We start from the raw sequence: 16150 nt of genomic DNA, 5'->3' as shown, positions 1-16150 counted from the left end.
GCCCTCTTCTAGGTTGGAACATCCTTGCTAATTTGCTTGACTTTTCAAGTAATCCTTCACCTGTTGAAGCCAGATATTTTCCGAAACATGTGTCACAGAGTCTCATGGGCATGACACTTGACACAATATCCATCTTGAGCACCAGATTTTTTGTGATTTTCATGTCTTACCTATTCATTTCCTTTGACATAGTTTCAGATCCTCTTATTAATCACTCACTGCAAGTTTTGAATGGTGCAGGTTTTGTGGACTTTTCTAAATAAAATGCATTACATTTGAATTCATCACTTTTCTTCCGGTTTTATCATGTTTATGTATTCCTAGTACACTAGTGTCGATTGGTCACTAAAAAGATCACAACAGGATTCTATTCTACAGTACGGACCGTTGTCTTTCTCAATTGCTCCGATTCCATAATGGCAACAGTGCCGAGCAACAAGGGTACTTAACTGTGCAATCAATTCAAGAAAGTAGTTTCAACTCAGTGTCCACTTTCTGCAGAGACACTGGCAATAGGGCTAATTCGGGTGCTCTTACAGCAGGCTTCATTCTCATAAGACTATATTTTCTACTGCTAGTATTCTTGCAGAGGAAGGTGCTGTTCAGTAACATGTGAGTGCAGTGCAGCTCTATAAAAGGATGATCTACAATCCAGGGACACTACCCAACCAAGAGGACTTCCTGTAACATTCCACTACAGAGACAATCCCTTAAGAGAAACTTTTTCACTGCAGAGATTCTCACTGAGGAAAATGATTCTCAGTGACATGTCACTGCAAGGAGGCTAGCTTAGGAGGATTCTCTTCACAGTTGACATGGCACCTGAGGAAGACACTTTTCAGCAATTGGTGGCTACAGGGGAGCTCACTTAAGAGTAACATCTTAAATGCTGGGGCCCTCATAAGGAATTGAATGAGCAGTATATGTTTCTCTGCTGCTATACTCCCTGAGAAGCAAAATATTAAGTGATATGTCACAGTTGCAAGGCAGCTCTATGAAGACAGGACAAGATTCACGTGTCTTTACTGCATAGTGTCGCGGTAATACATCAGTATTGACAAGGTGAATGAAATGAGTGTGATGATTTTCATTGATGAGACCTTTTAATCATCTTTATGTTAATATATGTTGAAATTCGTTCATATTTAATTAAGATCAAAATTAAAAATAATTGACGACCCAGGTGGGACTTAAACCCACAATCCCCAGCTTCGGAGGCTGATGCCTTATCCATTAGGCCACAGGGCCACTTGATAGAAAAGCACTGATCTGACCATAATAGACCAACTGAACACCAATTCAAACACAGAATAAACACCCCATGGCAGAAACAACAAAAACATGAAAAAAAAACACAGTCAACATGTAGAGCAAGTCTGTGAGTTTGGAAAACACACCTTGCATATGAAGGTCCAGTGAGCGAAGGTAAAGAAAGGAACAACTCCTGCAACACAAACCCTTCCGCAATTCATATTGAACACTTTTGATTGAAGAGAGTATACAGTGCGGTGGTTGCTACTCCTCGCCATCCTTATTTATAGTATTTTGATTTATATGCACTGAAATAGCTTTTAGTTTGGCTTCTGATGTTTTGTCTTCTAAAAAATTTGTATGTACTGGTACTTTCTATAGATGGAAATGAAGATGAACTCAAAATAGGGACAAATAGTCCTGACATACACCAATCCTTAGCAACTGCTTTGGATTGGCCAAATGCGTAAATTCGATGCACTGTGTGTTATATTCTTGGCATTCGCACTTTACAAAATTTAAGAATTGCTGTAAGATTTTTCCATTATGGACACTATTCTAGAGTTCCAGCATTTTTCTTACTCTGTCTCAAAAATTGATGATTTCTACAAACTAGATTTCTTGCCTGGCATATTTTCATTTCACCTGACATCTCTGACTTCCTATCTGTGGTGATCACTGTCTCACGGCCACCCACTTGGTAAAGATAATAACTAGGAGGTCATTGACTTAGTGATAATGTATTCATTGTCTCTAATGATGACTTCTATGATGCCCTCACACTGCAATGCCCTCTTCTAGGTTGGAACATCCTTGCTAATTTGCTTGACTTTTCAAGTAATCCTTCACCTGTTGAAGCCAGATATTTTCCGAAACATGTGTCACAGAGTCTCATGGGCATGACACTTGACACAATATCCATCTTGAGCACCAGATTTTTTGTGATTTTCATGTCTTACCTATTCATTTCCTTTGACATAGTTTCAGATCCTCTTATTAATCACTCACTGCAAGTTTTGAATGGTGCAGGTTTTGTGGACTTTTCTAAATAAAATGCATTACATTTGAATTCATCACTTTTCTTCCGGTTTTATCATGTTTATGTATTCCTAGTACACTAGTGTCGATTGGTCACTAAAAAGATCACAACAGGATTCTATTCTACAGTACGGACCGTTGTCTTTCTCAATTGCTCCGATTCCATAATGGCAACAGTGCCGAGCAACAAGGGTACTTAACTGTGCAATCAATTCAAGAAAGTAGTTTCAACTCAGTGTCCACTTTCTGCAGAGACACTGGCAATAGGGCTAATTCGGGTGCTCTTACAGCAGGCTTCATTCTCATAAGACTATATTTTCTACTGCTAGTATTCTTGCAGAGGAAGGTGCTGTTCAGTAACATGTGAGTGCAGTGCAGCTCTATAAAAGGATGATCTACAATCCAGGGACACTACCCAACCAAGAGGACTTCCTGTAACATTCCACTACAGAGACAATCCCTTAAGAGAAACTTTTTCACTGCAGAGATTCTCACTGAGGAAAATGATTCTCAGTGACATGTCACTGCAAGGAGGCTAGCTTAGGAGGATTCTCTTCACAGTTGACATGGCACCTGAGGAAGACACTTTTCAGCAATTGGTGGCTACAGGGGAGCTCACTTAAGAGTAACATCTTAAATGCTGGGGCCCTCATAAGGAATTGAATGAGCAGTATATGTTTCTCTGCTGCTATACTCCCTGAGAAGCAAAATATTAAGTGATATGTCACAGTTGCAAGGCAGCTCTATGAAGACAGGACAAGATTCACGTGTCTTTACTGCATAGTGTCGCGGTAATACATCAGTATTGACAAGGTGAATGAAATGAGTGTGATGATTTTCATTGATGAGACCTTTTAATCATCTTTATGTTAATATATGTTGAAATTCGTTCATATTTAATTAAGATCAAAATTAAAAATAATTGACGACCCAGGTGGGACTTAAACCCACAATCCCCAGCTTCGGAGGCTGATGCCTTATCCATTAGGCCACAGGGCCACTTGATAGAAAAGCACTGATCTGACCATAATAGACCAACTGAACACCAATTCAAACACAGAATAAACACCCCATGGCAAAAACAACAAAAACATGAAAAAAAAACACAGTCAACATGTAGAGCAAGTCTGTGAGTTTGGAAAACACACCTTGCATATGAAGGTCCAGTGAGCGAAGGTAAAGAAAGGAACAACTCCTGCAACACAAACCCTTCCGCAATTCATATTGAACACTTTTGATTGAAGAGAGTATACAGTGCGGTGGTTGCTACTCCTCGCCATCCTTATTTATAGTATTTTGATTTATATGCACTGAAATAGCTTTTAGTTTGGCTTCTGATGTTTTGTCTTCTAAAAAATTTGTATGTACTGGTACTTTCTATAGATGGAAATGAAGATGAACTCAAAATAGGGACAAATAGTCCTGACATACACCAATCCTTAGCAACTGCTTTGGATTGGCCAAATGCGTAAATTCGATGCACTGTGTGTTATATTCTTGGCATTCGCACTTTACAAAATTTAAGAATTGCTGTAAGATTTTTCCATTATGGACACTATTCTAGAGTTCCAGCATTTTTCTTACTCTGTCTCAAAAATTGATGATTTCTACAAACTAGATTTCTTGCCTGGCATATTTTCATTTCACCTGACATCTCTGACTTCCTATCTGTGGTGATCACTGTCTCACGGCCACCCACTTGGTAAAGATAATAACTAGGAGGTCATTGACTTAGTGATAATGTATTCATTGTCTCTAATGATGACTTCTATGATGCCCTCACACTGCAATGCCCTCTTCTAGGTTGGAACATCCTTGCTAACTTGCTTGACTTTTCAAGTAATCCTTCACCTGTTGGAGCCAGATATTTTCCGAAACATGTGTCACAGAGTCTCATGGGCATGACACTTGACACAATATCCATCTTGAGCACCAGATTTTTTGTGATTTTCATGTCTTACCTATTCATTTCCTTTGACATAGTTTCAGATCCTCTTATTAATCACTCACTGCAAGTTTTGAATGGTGCAGGTTTTGTGGACTTTTCTAAATAAAATGCATTACATTTGAATTCATCACTTTTCTTCCTGTTTTATCATGTTTATGTATTCCTGGTACACTGGTGTCGATTGGTCACTAAAAAGAGCACAACAGGATTCTATTCTACAGTACGGACCGTTGTCTTTCTCAATCGCTCCGATTCCATAATGGCAACAGTGCCGAGCAACAAGGGTACTTAACTGTGCAATCAATTCAAGAAAGTAGTTTCAACTCAGTGTCCACTTTCTGCAGAGACACTGGCAGTAGGGCTATTTCGGGTGCTCTTACAGCGGGCTTCATTCTCATAAGACTATATTTTCTACTGCTAGTATTCTTGCAGAGGAAGGTGCTGTTCAGTAACATGTGAGTGCAGTGCAGCTCTATAAAAGGATGATCTACAAACCAGGGACACTACCCAACCAAGAGGACTTCCTGTAACATTCCACGACAGAGACAATCCCTTAAGAGAAACTTTTTCACTGCAGAGATTCTCACTGAGGAAAATGATTCTCAGTGCCATGTCACTGCAAGGAGGCTAGCTTAGGAGGATTCTCTTCACAGTTGAGATGGCACCTGAGGAAGACACTTTTCAGCAATTGGTGGCTACAGGGGAGCTCACTTAAGAGTAACATCTTAAATGCTGGGGCCCTCATAAGGAATTGAATGAGCAGTATATGTTTCTCTGCTGCTATACTCCCTGAGAAGCAAAATATTAAGTGATATGTCACAGTTGCAAGGCAGCTCTATGAAGACAGGACAAGATTCACGTGTCTTTACTGCATAGTGTCGCGGTAATACATCAGTATTGACAAGGTGTATGAAATGAGTGTGATGATTTTCATTGATTAGACCTTTTAATCATCTTTATGTTAATATATGTTGAAATTCGTTCATATTTAATTAAGATCAAAATTAAAAATAATTGACGACCCAGGTGGGACTTGAACCCACAATCCCCAGCTTTGGAGGCTGATGCCTTATCCATTAGGCCACAGGGCCACTTGATGGAAAAGCACTGATCTGACCATAATAGACCATCTGAACACCAATTCACACACAGAATAAACACCCCATGGCAAAAACAACAAAAACATGAAAAAAACACAGTCAACATGTAAAGCAAGTCTGTGAGTTTGGAAAACACACCTTGCATATGATGGTCCAGTGAGCGAAGGTAAAGAAAGGAACAACTCCTGCAACACAAACCCTTCCGCAATTCATATTGAACACTTTTGATTGAAGAGAGTATACAGTGCGGTGGTTGCTACTCCTCGCCATCCTTATTTATAGTATTTTGATTTATATGCACTGAAATAGCTTTTAGTTCGGCTTCTGATGTTTTGTCTTCTAAAAAATGTGTATATACTGGTACTTTCTACAGATGGAAATGAAGATGAACTCAAAATAGGGACAAATAGTCCTGACATGCACCAATCCTTAGCAACTGCTTTGGATTGGCCAAATGCGTAAATTCGATGCACTGTGTGTTATATTCTTGGCATTCGCACTTTACAAAATTTAAGAATTGCTGTAAGATTTTTCCATTATGGACACTATTCTAGAGTTCCAGCATTTTTCTTACTCTGTCTCAAAAATTGATGATTTCTACAAACTAGATTTCTTGCCTGGCATATTTTCATTTCACCTGACATCTCTGACTTCCTATCTGTGGTGATCACTGTCTCACGGCCACCCACTTGGTAAAGATAATAACTAGGAGGTCATTGACTTAGTGATAATGTATTCATTGTCTCTAATGATGACTTCTATGATGCCCTCACACTGCAATGCCCTCTTCTAGGTTGGAACATCCTTGCTAATTTGCTTGACTTTTCAAGTAATCCTTCACCTGTTGAAGCCAGATATTTTCCGAAACATGTGTCACAGAGTCTCATGGGCATGACACTTGACACAATATCCATCTTGAGCACCAGATTTTTTGTGATTTTCATGTCTTACCTATTCATTTCCTTTGACATAGTTTCAGATCCTCTTATTAATCACTCACTGCAAGTTTTGAATGGTGCATTTTTTGCGGACTTTTCTAAATAAAATGCATTACATTTGAATTCATCACTTTTCTTCCTGTTTTATCATGTTTATGTATTCCTGGTACACTGGTGTCGATTGGTCACTAAAAAGAGCACAACAGGATTCTATTCTACAGTACGGACCGTTGTCTTTCTCAATTGCTCCGATTCCATAATGGCAACAGTGCCGAGCAACAAGTGTACTTAACTGTGCAATCAATTCAAGAAAGTAGTTTCAACTCAGTGTCCACTTTCTGCAGAGACACTGGCAGTAGGGCTATTTCGGGTGCTCTTACAGCAGGCTTCATTCTCATAAGACTATATTTTCTAATGCTAGTATTCTTGCAGAGGAAGGTGCTGTTCAGTAACATGTGAGTGCAGTGCAGCTCTATAAAAGGATGATCTACAATCCAGGGACACTACCCAACCAAGAGGACTTCCTGTAACATTCCACGACAGAGACAATCCCTTAAGAGAAACTTTTTCACTGCAGAGATTCTCACTGAGGAAAATGATTCTCAGTGACATGTCACTGCAAGGAGGCTAGCTTAGGAGGATTCTCTTCACAGTTGAGATGGCACCTGAGGAAGACACTTTTCAGCAATTGGTGGCTACAGGGGAGCTCACTTAAGAGTAACATCTTAAATGCTGGGGCCCTCATAAGGAATTGAATGAGCAGTATATGTTTCTCTGCTGCTATACTCCCTGAGAAGCAAAATATTAAGTGATATGTCACAGTTGCAAGGCAGCTCTATGAAGACAGGACAAGATTCACGTGTCTTTACTGCATAGTGTCGCGGTAATACATCAGTATTGACAAGGTGAATGAAATGAGTGTGATGATTTTCATTGATGAGACCTTTTAATCATCTTTATGTTAATATATGTTGAAATTCGTTCATATTTAATTAAGATCAAAATTAAAAATAATTGACGACCCAGGTGGGACTTAAACCCACAATCCCCAGCTTCGGAGGCTGATGCCTTATCCATTAGGCCACAGGGCCACTTGATAGAAAAGCACTGATCTGACCATAATAGACCAACTGAACACCAATTCAAACACAGAATAAACACCCCATGGCAAAAACAACAAAAACATGAAAAAAAAACACAGTCAACATGTAGAGCAAGTCTGTGAGTTTGGAAAACACACCTTGCATATGAAGGTCCAGTGAGCGAAGGTAAAGAAAGGAACAACTCCTGCAACACAAACCCTTCCGCAATTCATATTGAACACTTTTGATTGAAGAGAGTATACAGTGCGGTGGTTGCTACTCCTCGCCATCCTTATTTATAGTATTTTGATTTATATGCACTGAAATAGCTTTTAGTTTGGCTTCTGATGTTTTGTCTTCTAAAAAATGTGTATATACTGGTACTTTCTACAGATGGAAATGAAGATGAACTGAAAATAGGGACAAATAGTCCTGACATACACCAATCCTTAGCAACTGCTTTGGATTGGCCAAATGCGTAAATTCGATGCACTGTGTGTTATATTCTTGGCATTCGCACTTTACAAAATTTAAGAATTGCTGTAAGATTTTTCCATTATGGACACTATTCTAGAGTTCCAGCATTTTTCTTACTCTGTCTCAAAAATTGATGATTTCTACAAACTAGATTTCTTGCCTGGCATATTTTCATTTCACCTGACATCTCTGACTTCCTATCTGTGGTGATCACTGTCTCACGGCCACCCACTTGGTAAAGATAATAACTAGGAGGTCATTGACTTAGTGATAATGTATTCATTGTCTCTAATGATGACTTCTATGATGCCCTCACACTGCAATGCCCTCTTCTAGGTTGGAACATCCTTGCTAATTTGCGTGACTTTTCAAGTAATCCTTCACCTGTTGAAGCCAGATATTTTCCGAAACATGTGTCACAGAGTCTCATGGGCATGACACTTGACACAATATCCATCTTGAGCACCAGATTTTTTGTGATTTTCATGTCTTACCTATTCATTTCCTTTGACATAGTTTCAGATCCTCTTATTAATCACTCACTGCAAGTTTTGAATGGTGCATTTTTTGCGGACTTTTCTAAATAAAATGCATTACATTTGAATTCATCACTTTTCTTCCTGTTTTATCATGTTTATGTATTCCTGGTACACTGGTGTCGATTGGTCACTAAAAAGAGCACAACAGGATTCTATTCTACAGTACGGACCGTTGTCTTTCTCAATTGCTCCGATTCCATAATGGCAACAGTGCCGAGCAACAAGTGTACTTAACTGTGCAATCAATTCAAGAAAGTAGTTTCAACTCAGTGTCCACTTTCTGCAGAGACCCTGGCAATAGGGCTATTTCGGGTGCTCTTACAGCAGGCTTCATTCTCATAAGACTATATTTTCTACTGCTAGTATTCTTGCAGAAGAAGGTGCTGTTCAGTAACATGTGAGTGCAGTGCAGCTCTATAAAAGGATGATCTACAATCCAGGGACACTACCCAACCAAGAGGACTTCCTGTAACATTCCACGACAGAGACAATCCCTTAAGAGAAACTTTTTCACTGCAGAGATTCTCACTGAGGAAAATGATTCTCAGTGCCATGTCACTGCAAGGAGGCTAGCTTAGGAGGATTCTCTTCACAGTTGAGATGGCACCTGAGGAAGACACTTTTCAGCAATTGGTGGCTACAGGGGAGCTCACGTAAGAGTAACATCTTAAATGCTGGGGCCCTCATAAGGAATTGAATGAGCAGTATATATTTCTCTGCTGCTATACTCCCTGAGAAGCAAAATATTAAGTGATATGTCACAGTTGCAAGGCGGCTCTATGAAGACAGGACAAGATTCACGTGTCTTTACTGCATAGTGTCGCGGTAATACATCAGTATTGACAAGGTGAATGAAATGAGTGTGATGATTTTCATTGATGAGACCTTTTAATCATCTTTATGTTAATATATGTTGAAATTAGTTCATATTTAATTAAGATCAAAATTAAAAATAATTGACGACCCAGGTGGGACTTGAACCCACAATCCCCAGCTTCGGAGGCTGATGCCTTATCCATTAGGCCACAGGGCCACTTGATGGAAAAGCACTGATCTGACCATAATAGACCAGCTGAACACCAATTCACACACAGAATAAACACCCCATGGCAAAAACAACAAAAACATGAAAAAAACACAGTCAACATGTAAAGCAAGTCTGTGAGTTTGGAAAACACACCTTGCATATGATGGTCCAGTGAGCGAAGGTAAAGAAAGGAACAACTCCTGCAACACAAACCCTTCCGCAATTCATATTGAACACTTTTGATTGAAGAGAGTATACAGTGCGGTGGTTGCTACTCCTCGCCATCCTTATTTATAGCATTTTGATTTATATGCACTGAAATAGCTTTTAGTTCGGCTTCTGATGTTTTGTCTTCTAAAAAATGTGTATATACTGGTACTTTCTACAGATGGAAATGAAGATGAACTCAAAATAGGGACAAATAGTCCTGACATGCACCAATCCTTAGCAACTGCTTTGGATTGGCCAAATGCGTAAATTCGATGCACTGTGTGTTATATTCTTGGCATTCGCACTTTACAAAATTTAAGAATTGCTGTAAGATTTTTCCATTATGGACACTATTCTAGAGTTCCAGCATTTTTCTTACTCTGTCTCAAAAATTGATGATTTCTACAAACTAGATTTCTTGCCTGGCATATTTTCATTTCACCTGACATCTCTGACTTCCTATCTGTGGTGATCACTGTCTCACGGCCACCCACTTGGTAAAGATAATAACTAGGAGGTCATTGACTTAGTGATAATGTATTCATTGTCTCTAATGATGACTTCTATGATGCCCTCACACTGCAATGCCCTCTTCTAGGTTGGAACATCCTTGCTAATTTGCTTGACTTTTCAAGTAATCCTTCACCTGTTGAAGCCAGATATTTTCCGAAACATGTGTCACAGAGTCTCATGGGCATGACACTTGACACAATATCCATCTTGAGCACCAGATTTTTTGTGATTTTCATGTCTTACCTATTCATTTCCTTTGACATAGTTTCAGATCCTCTTATTAATCACTCACTGCAAGTTTTGAATGGTGCAGGTTTTGTGGACTTTTCTAAATAAAATGCATTACATTTGAATTCATCACTTTTCTTCCGGTTTTATCATGTTTATGTATTCCTAGTACACTAGTGTCGATTGGTCACTAAAAAGATCACAACAGGATTCTATTCTACAGTACGGACCGTTGTCTTTCTCAATTGCTCCGATTCCATAATGGCAACAGTGCCGAGCAACAAGGGTACTTAACTGTGCAATCAATTCAAGAAAGTAGTTTCAACTCAGTGTCCACTTTCTGCAGAGACACTGGCAATAGGGCTAATTCGGGTGCTCTTACAGCAGGCTTCATTCTCATAAGACTATATTTTCTACTGCTAGTATTCTTGCAGAGGAAGGTGCTGTTCAGTAACATGTGAGTGCAGTGCAGCTCTATAAAAGGATGATCTACAATCCAGGGACACTACCCAACCAAGAGGACTTCCTGTAACATTCCACTACAGAGACAATCCCTTAAGAGAAACTTTTTCACTGCAGAGATTCTCACTGAGGAAAATGATTCTCAGTGACATGTCACTGCAAGGAGGCTAGCTTAGGAGGATTCTCTTCACAGTTGACATGGCACCTGAGGAAGACACTTTTCAGCAATTGGTGGCTACAGGGGAGCTCACTTAAGAGTAACATCTTAAATGCTGGGGCCCTCATAAGGAATTGAATGAGCAGTATATGTTTCTCTGCTGCTATACTCCCTGAGAAGCAAAATATTAAGTGATATGTCACAGTTGCAAGGCAGCTCTATGAAGACAGGACAAGATTCACGTGTCTTTACTGCATAGTGTCGCGGTAATACATCAGTATTGACAAGGTGAATGAAATGAGTGTGATGATTTTCATTGATGAGACCTTTTAATCATCTTTATGTTAATATATGTTGAAATTCGTTCATATTTAATTAAGATCAAAATTAAAAATAATTGACGACCCAGGTGGGACTTGAACCCACAATCCCCAGCTTCGGAGGCTGATGCCTTATCCATTAGGCCACAGGGCCACTTGATGGAAATGCACTGATCTGACCATAATAGACCAGCTGAACACCAATTCACACACAGAATAAACACCCCATGGCAAAAACAACAAAAACATGAAAAAAACACAGTCAACATGTAAAGCAAGTCTGTGAGTTTGGAAAACACACCTTGCATATGATGGTCCAGTGAGCGAAGGTAAAGAAAGGAACAACTCCTGCAACACAAACCCTTCCGCAATTCATATTGAACACTTTTGATTGAAGAGAGTATACAGTGCGGTGGTTGCTACTCCTCGCCATCCTTATTTATAGCATTTTGATTTATATGCACTGAAATAGCTTTTAGTTCGGCTTCTGATGTTTTGTCTTCTAAAAAATGTGTATATACTGGTACTTTCTACAGATGGAAATGAAGATGAACTCAAAATAGGGACAAATAGTCCTGACATGCACCAATCCTTAGCAACTGCTTTGGATTGGCCAAATGCGTAAATTCGATGCACTGTGTGTTATATTCTTGGCATTCGCACTTTACAAAATTTAAGAATTGCTGTAAGATTTTTCCATTATGGACACTATTCTAGAGTTCCAGCATTTTTCTTACTCTGTCTCAAAAATTGATGATTTCTACAAACTAGATTTCTTGCCTGGCATATTTTCATTTCACCTGACATCTCTGACTTCCTATCTGTGGTGATCACTGTCTCACGGCCACCCACTTGGTAAAGATAATAACTAGGAGGTCATTGACTTAGTGATAATGTATTCATTGTCTCTAATGATGACTTCTATGATGCCCTCACACTGCAATGCCCTCTTCTAGGTTGGAACATCCTTGCTAATTTGCTTGACTTTTCAAGTAATCCTTCACCTGTTGAAGCCAGATATTTTCCGAAACATGTGTCACAGAGTCTCATGGGCATGACACTTGACACAATATCCATCTTGAGCACCAGATTTTTTGTGATTTTCATGTCTTACCTATTCATTTCCTTTGACATAGTTTCAGATCCTCTTATTAATCACTCACTGCAAGTTTTGAATGGTGCAGGTTTTGTGGACTTTTCTAAATAAAATGCATTACATTTGAATTCATCACTTTTCTTCCGGTTTTATCATGTTTATGTATTCCTAGTACACTAGTGTCGATTGGTCACTAAAAAGATCACAACAGGATTCTATTCTACAGTACGGACCGTTGTCTTTCTCAATTGCTCCGATTCCATAATGGCAACAGTGCCGAGCAACAAGGGTACTTAACTGTGCAATCAATTCAAGAAAGTAGTTTCAACTCAGTGTCCACTTTCTGCAGAGACACTGGCAATAGGGCTAATTCGGGTGCTCTTACAGCAGGCTTCATTCTCATAAGACTATATTTTCTACTGCTAGTATTCTTGCAGAGGAAGGTGCTGTTCAGTAACATGTGAGTGCAGTGCAGCTCTATAAAAGGATGATCTACAATCCAGGGACACTACCCAACCAAGAGGACTTCCTGTAACATTCCACTACAGAGACAATCCCTTAAGAGAAACTTTTTCACTGCAGAGATTCTCACTGAGGAAAATGATTCTCAGTGACATGTCACTGCAAGGAGGCTAGCTTAGGAGGATTCTCTTCACAGTTGACATGGCACCTGAGGAAGACACTTTTCAGCAATTGGTGGCTACAGGGGAGCTCACTTAAGAGTAACATCTTAAATGCTGGGGCCCTCATAAGGAATTGAATGAGCAGTATATGTTTCTCTGCTGCTATACTCCCTGAGAAGCAAAATATTAAGTGATATGTCACAGTTGCAAGGCAGCTCTATGAAGACAGGACAAGATTCACGTGTCTTTACTGCATAGTGTCGCGGTAATACATCAGTATTGACAAGGTGAATGAAATGAGTGTGATGATTTTCATTGATGAGACCTTTTAATCATCTTTATGTTAATATATGTTGAAATTCGTTCATATTTAATTAAGATCAAAATTAAAAATAATTGACGACCCAGGTGGGACTTAAACCCACAATCCCCAGCTTCGGAGGCTGATGCCTTATCCATTAGGCCACAGGGCCACTTGATAGAAAAGCACTGATCTGACCATAATAGACCAACTGAACACCAATTCAAACACAGAATAAACACCCCATGGCAAAAACAACAAAAACATGAAAAAAAAACACAGTCAACATGTAGAGCAAGTCTGTGAGTTTGGAAAACACACCTTGCATATGAAGGTCCAGTGAGCGAAGGTAAAGAAAGGAACAACTCCTGCAACACAAACCCTTCCGCAATTCATATTGAACACTTTTGATTGAAGAGAGTATACAGTGCGGTGGTTGCTACTCCTCGCCATCCTTATTTATAGTATTTTGATTTATATGCACTGAAATAGCTTTTAGTTTGGCTTCTGATGTTTTGTCTTCTAAAAAATTTGTATGTACTGGTACTTTCTATAGATGGAAATGAAGATGAACTCAAAATAGGGACAAATAGTCCTGACATACACCAATCCTTAGCAACTGCTTTGGATTGGCCAAATGCGTAAATTCGATGCACTGTGTGTTATATTCTTGGCATTCGCACTTTACAAAATTTAAGAATTGCTGTAAGATTTTTCCATTATGGACACTATTCTAGAGTTCCAGCATTTTTCTTACTCTGTCTCAAAAATTGATGATTTCTACAAACTAGATTTCTTGCCTGGCATATTTTCATTTCACCTGACATCTCTGACTTCCTATCTGTGGTGATCACTGTCTCACGGCCACCCACTTGGTAAAGATAATAACTAGGAGGTCATTGACTTAGTGATAATGTATTCATTGTCTCTAATGATGACTTCTATGATGCCCTCACACTGCAATGCCCTCTTCTAGGTTGGAACATCCTTGCTAACTTGCTTGACTTTTCAAGTAATCCTTCACCTGTTGAAGCCAGATATTTTCCGAAACATGTGTCACAGAGTCTCATGGGCATGACACTTGACACAATATCCATCTTGAGCACCAGATTTTTTGTGATTTTCATGTCTTACCTATTCATTTCCTTTGACATAGTTTCAGATCCTCTTATTAATCACTCACTGCAAGTTTTGAATGGTGCAGGTTTTGTGGACTTTTCTAAATAAAATGCATTACATTTGAATTCATCACTTTTCTTCCTGTTTTATCATGTTTATGTATTCCTGGTACACTGGTGTCGATTGGTCACTAAAAAGAGCACAACAGGATTCTATTCTACAGTACGGACCGTTGTCTTTCTCAATCGCTCCGATTCCATAATGGCAACAGTGCCGAGCAACAAGGGTACTTAACTGTGCAATCAATTCAAGAAAGTAGTTTCAACTCAGTGTCCACTTTCTGCAGAGACACTGGCAGTAGGGCTATTTCGGGTGCTCTTACAGCGGGCTTCATTCTCATAAGACTATATTTTCTACTGCTAGTATTCTTGCAGAGGAAGGTGCTGTTCAGTAACATGTGAGTGCAGTGCAGCTCTATAAAAGGATGATCTACAAACCAGGGACACTACCCAACCAAGAGGACTTCCTGTAACATTCCACGACAGAGACAATCCCTTAAGAGAAACTTTTTCACTGCAGAGATTCTCACTGAGGAAAATGATTCTCAGTGCCATGTCACTGCAAGGAGGCTAGCTTAGGAGGATTCTCTTCACAGTTGAGATGGCACCTGAGGAAGACACTTTTCAGCAATTGGTGGCTACAGGGGAGCTCACTTAAGAGTAACATCTTAAATGCTGGGGCCCTCATAAGGAATTGAATGAGCAGTATATGTTTCTCTGCTGCTATACTCCCTGAGAAGCAAAATATTAAGTGATATGTCACAGTTGCAAGGCAGCTCTATGAAGACAGGACAAGATTCACGTGTCTTTACTGCATAGTGTCGCGGTAATACATCAGTATTGACAAGGTGAATGAAATGAGTGTGATGATTTTCATTGATGAGACCTTTTAATCATCTTTATGTTAATATATGTTGAAATTCGTTCATATTTAATTAAGATCAAAATTAAAAATAATTGACGACCCAGGTGGGACTTGAACCCACAATCCCCAGCTTCGGAGGGTGATGCCTTATCCATTAGGCCACAGGGCCACTTGATGGAAAAGCACTGATCTGACCATAATAGACCATCTGAACACCAATTCACACACAGAATAAACACCCCATGGCAAAAACAACAAGAACATGAAAAAAACACAGTCAACATGTAAAGCAAGTCTGTGAGTTTGGAAAACACACCTTGCATATGAAGGTCCAGTGAGCGAAGGTAAAGAAAGGAACAACTCCTGCAACACAAACCCTTCCGCAATTCATATTGAACACTTTTGATTGAAGAGAGTATACAGTGCGGTGGTTGCTACTCCTCGCCATCCTTATTTATAGTATTTTGATTTATATGCACTGAAATAGCTTTTAGTTTGGCTTCTGATGTTTTGTCTTCTAAAAAATGTGTATGTACTGGTACTTTCTATAGATGGAAATGAAGATGAACTCAAAATAGGGACAAATAGTCCTGACATACACCAATCCTTAGCAACTGCTTTGGATTGGCCAAATGCGTAAATTCGATGCACTGTGTGTTATATTCTTGGCATTCGCACTTTACAAAATTTAAGAATTGCTGTAAGATTTTTCCATTATGGACACTATTCTAGAGTTCCAGCATTTTTCTTACTCTGTCTCAAAAATTGATGATTTCTACAAACTAGATTTCTTGCCT

At 39.3% G+C, this 16150-nt stretch overlaps 8 non-coding genes across 8 annotated transcripts; all 8 read right to left on the bottom strand.

The window, feature by feature from the left end:
* Window positions 1-1175: 1175 nt before the first annotated feature.
* TRNAR-CCG (transfer RNA arginine (anticodon CCG)) lies at window positions 1176-1248 on the bottom strand. The gene has a single exon. It is a non-coding gene; the product is annotated as a tRNA-Arg (tRNA).
* Window positions 1249-3215: 1967 nt separating this feature from the next.
* Window positions 3216-3288, bottom strand: TRNAR-CCG (transfer RNA arginine (anticodon CCG)). Its single transcript has one exon. It is a non-coding gene; the product is annotated as a tRNA-Arg (tRNA).
* Window positions 3289-5255: 1967 nt separating this feature from the next.
* TRNAW-CCA (transfer RNA tryptophan (anticodon CCA)) lies at window positions 5256-5328 on the bottom strand. The gene has a single exon. It is a non-coding gene; the product is annotated as a tRNA-Trp (tRNA).
* Window positions 5329-7293: 1965 nt separating this feature from the next.
* TRNAR-CCG (transfer RNA arginine (anticodon CCG)) lies at window positions 7294-7366 on the bottom strand. The gene has a single exon. It is a non-coding gene; the product is annotated as a tRNA-Arg (tRNA).
* A 1967-nt stretch (window positions 7367-9333) lies between these two features.
* On the bottom strand, window positions 9334-9406 carry TRNAR-CCG (transfer RNA arginine (anticodon CCG)). The gene has a single exon. It is a non-coding gene; the product is annotated as a tRNA-Arg (tRNA).
* Window positions 9407-11371: 1965 nt separating this feature from the next.
* Window positions 11372-11444, bottom strand: TRNAR-CCG (transfer RNA arginine (anticodon CCG)). The gene has a single exon. It is a non-coding gene; the product is annotated as a tRNA-Arg (tRNA).
* Window positions 11445-13409: 1965 nt separating this feature from the next.
* On the bottom strand, window positions 13410-13482 carry TRNAR-CCG (transfer RNA arginine (anticodon CCG)). Its single transcript has one exon. It is a non-coding gene; the product is annotated as a tRNA-Arg (tRNA).
* A 1967-nt stretch (window positions 13483-15449) lies between these two features.
* Window positions 15450-15522, bottom strand: TRNAR-CCG (transfer RNA arginine (anticodon CCG)). The gene has a single exon. It is a non-coding gene; the product is annotated as a tRNA-Arg (tRNA).
* Between the last annotated feature and the right edge of the window lie 628 nt (window positions 15523-16150).

Source organism: Ambystoma mexicanum, chromosome 3q, assembly GCF_040938575.1.
Source record: "Ambystoma mexicanum isolate Mex_15411 chromosome 3q, UKY_AmexF1_1, whole genome shotgun sequence".
Taxonomy (NCBI): Eukaryota; Metazoa; Chordata; class Amphibia; order Caudata; family Ambystomatidae; genus Ambystoma; species Ambystoma mexicanum.
Note: the sequence above shows the minus strand (reverse complement) of the source record. Positions and strands in the feature narration are given on the sequence as shown.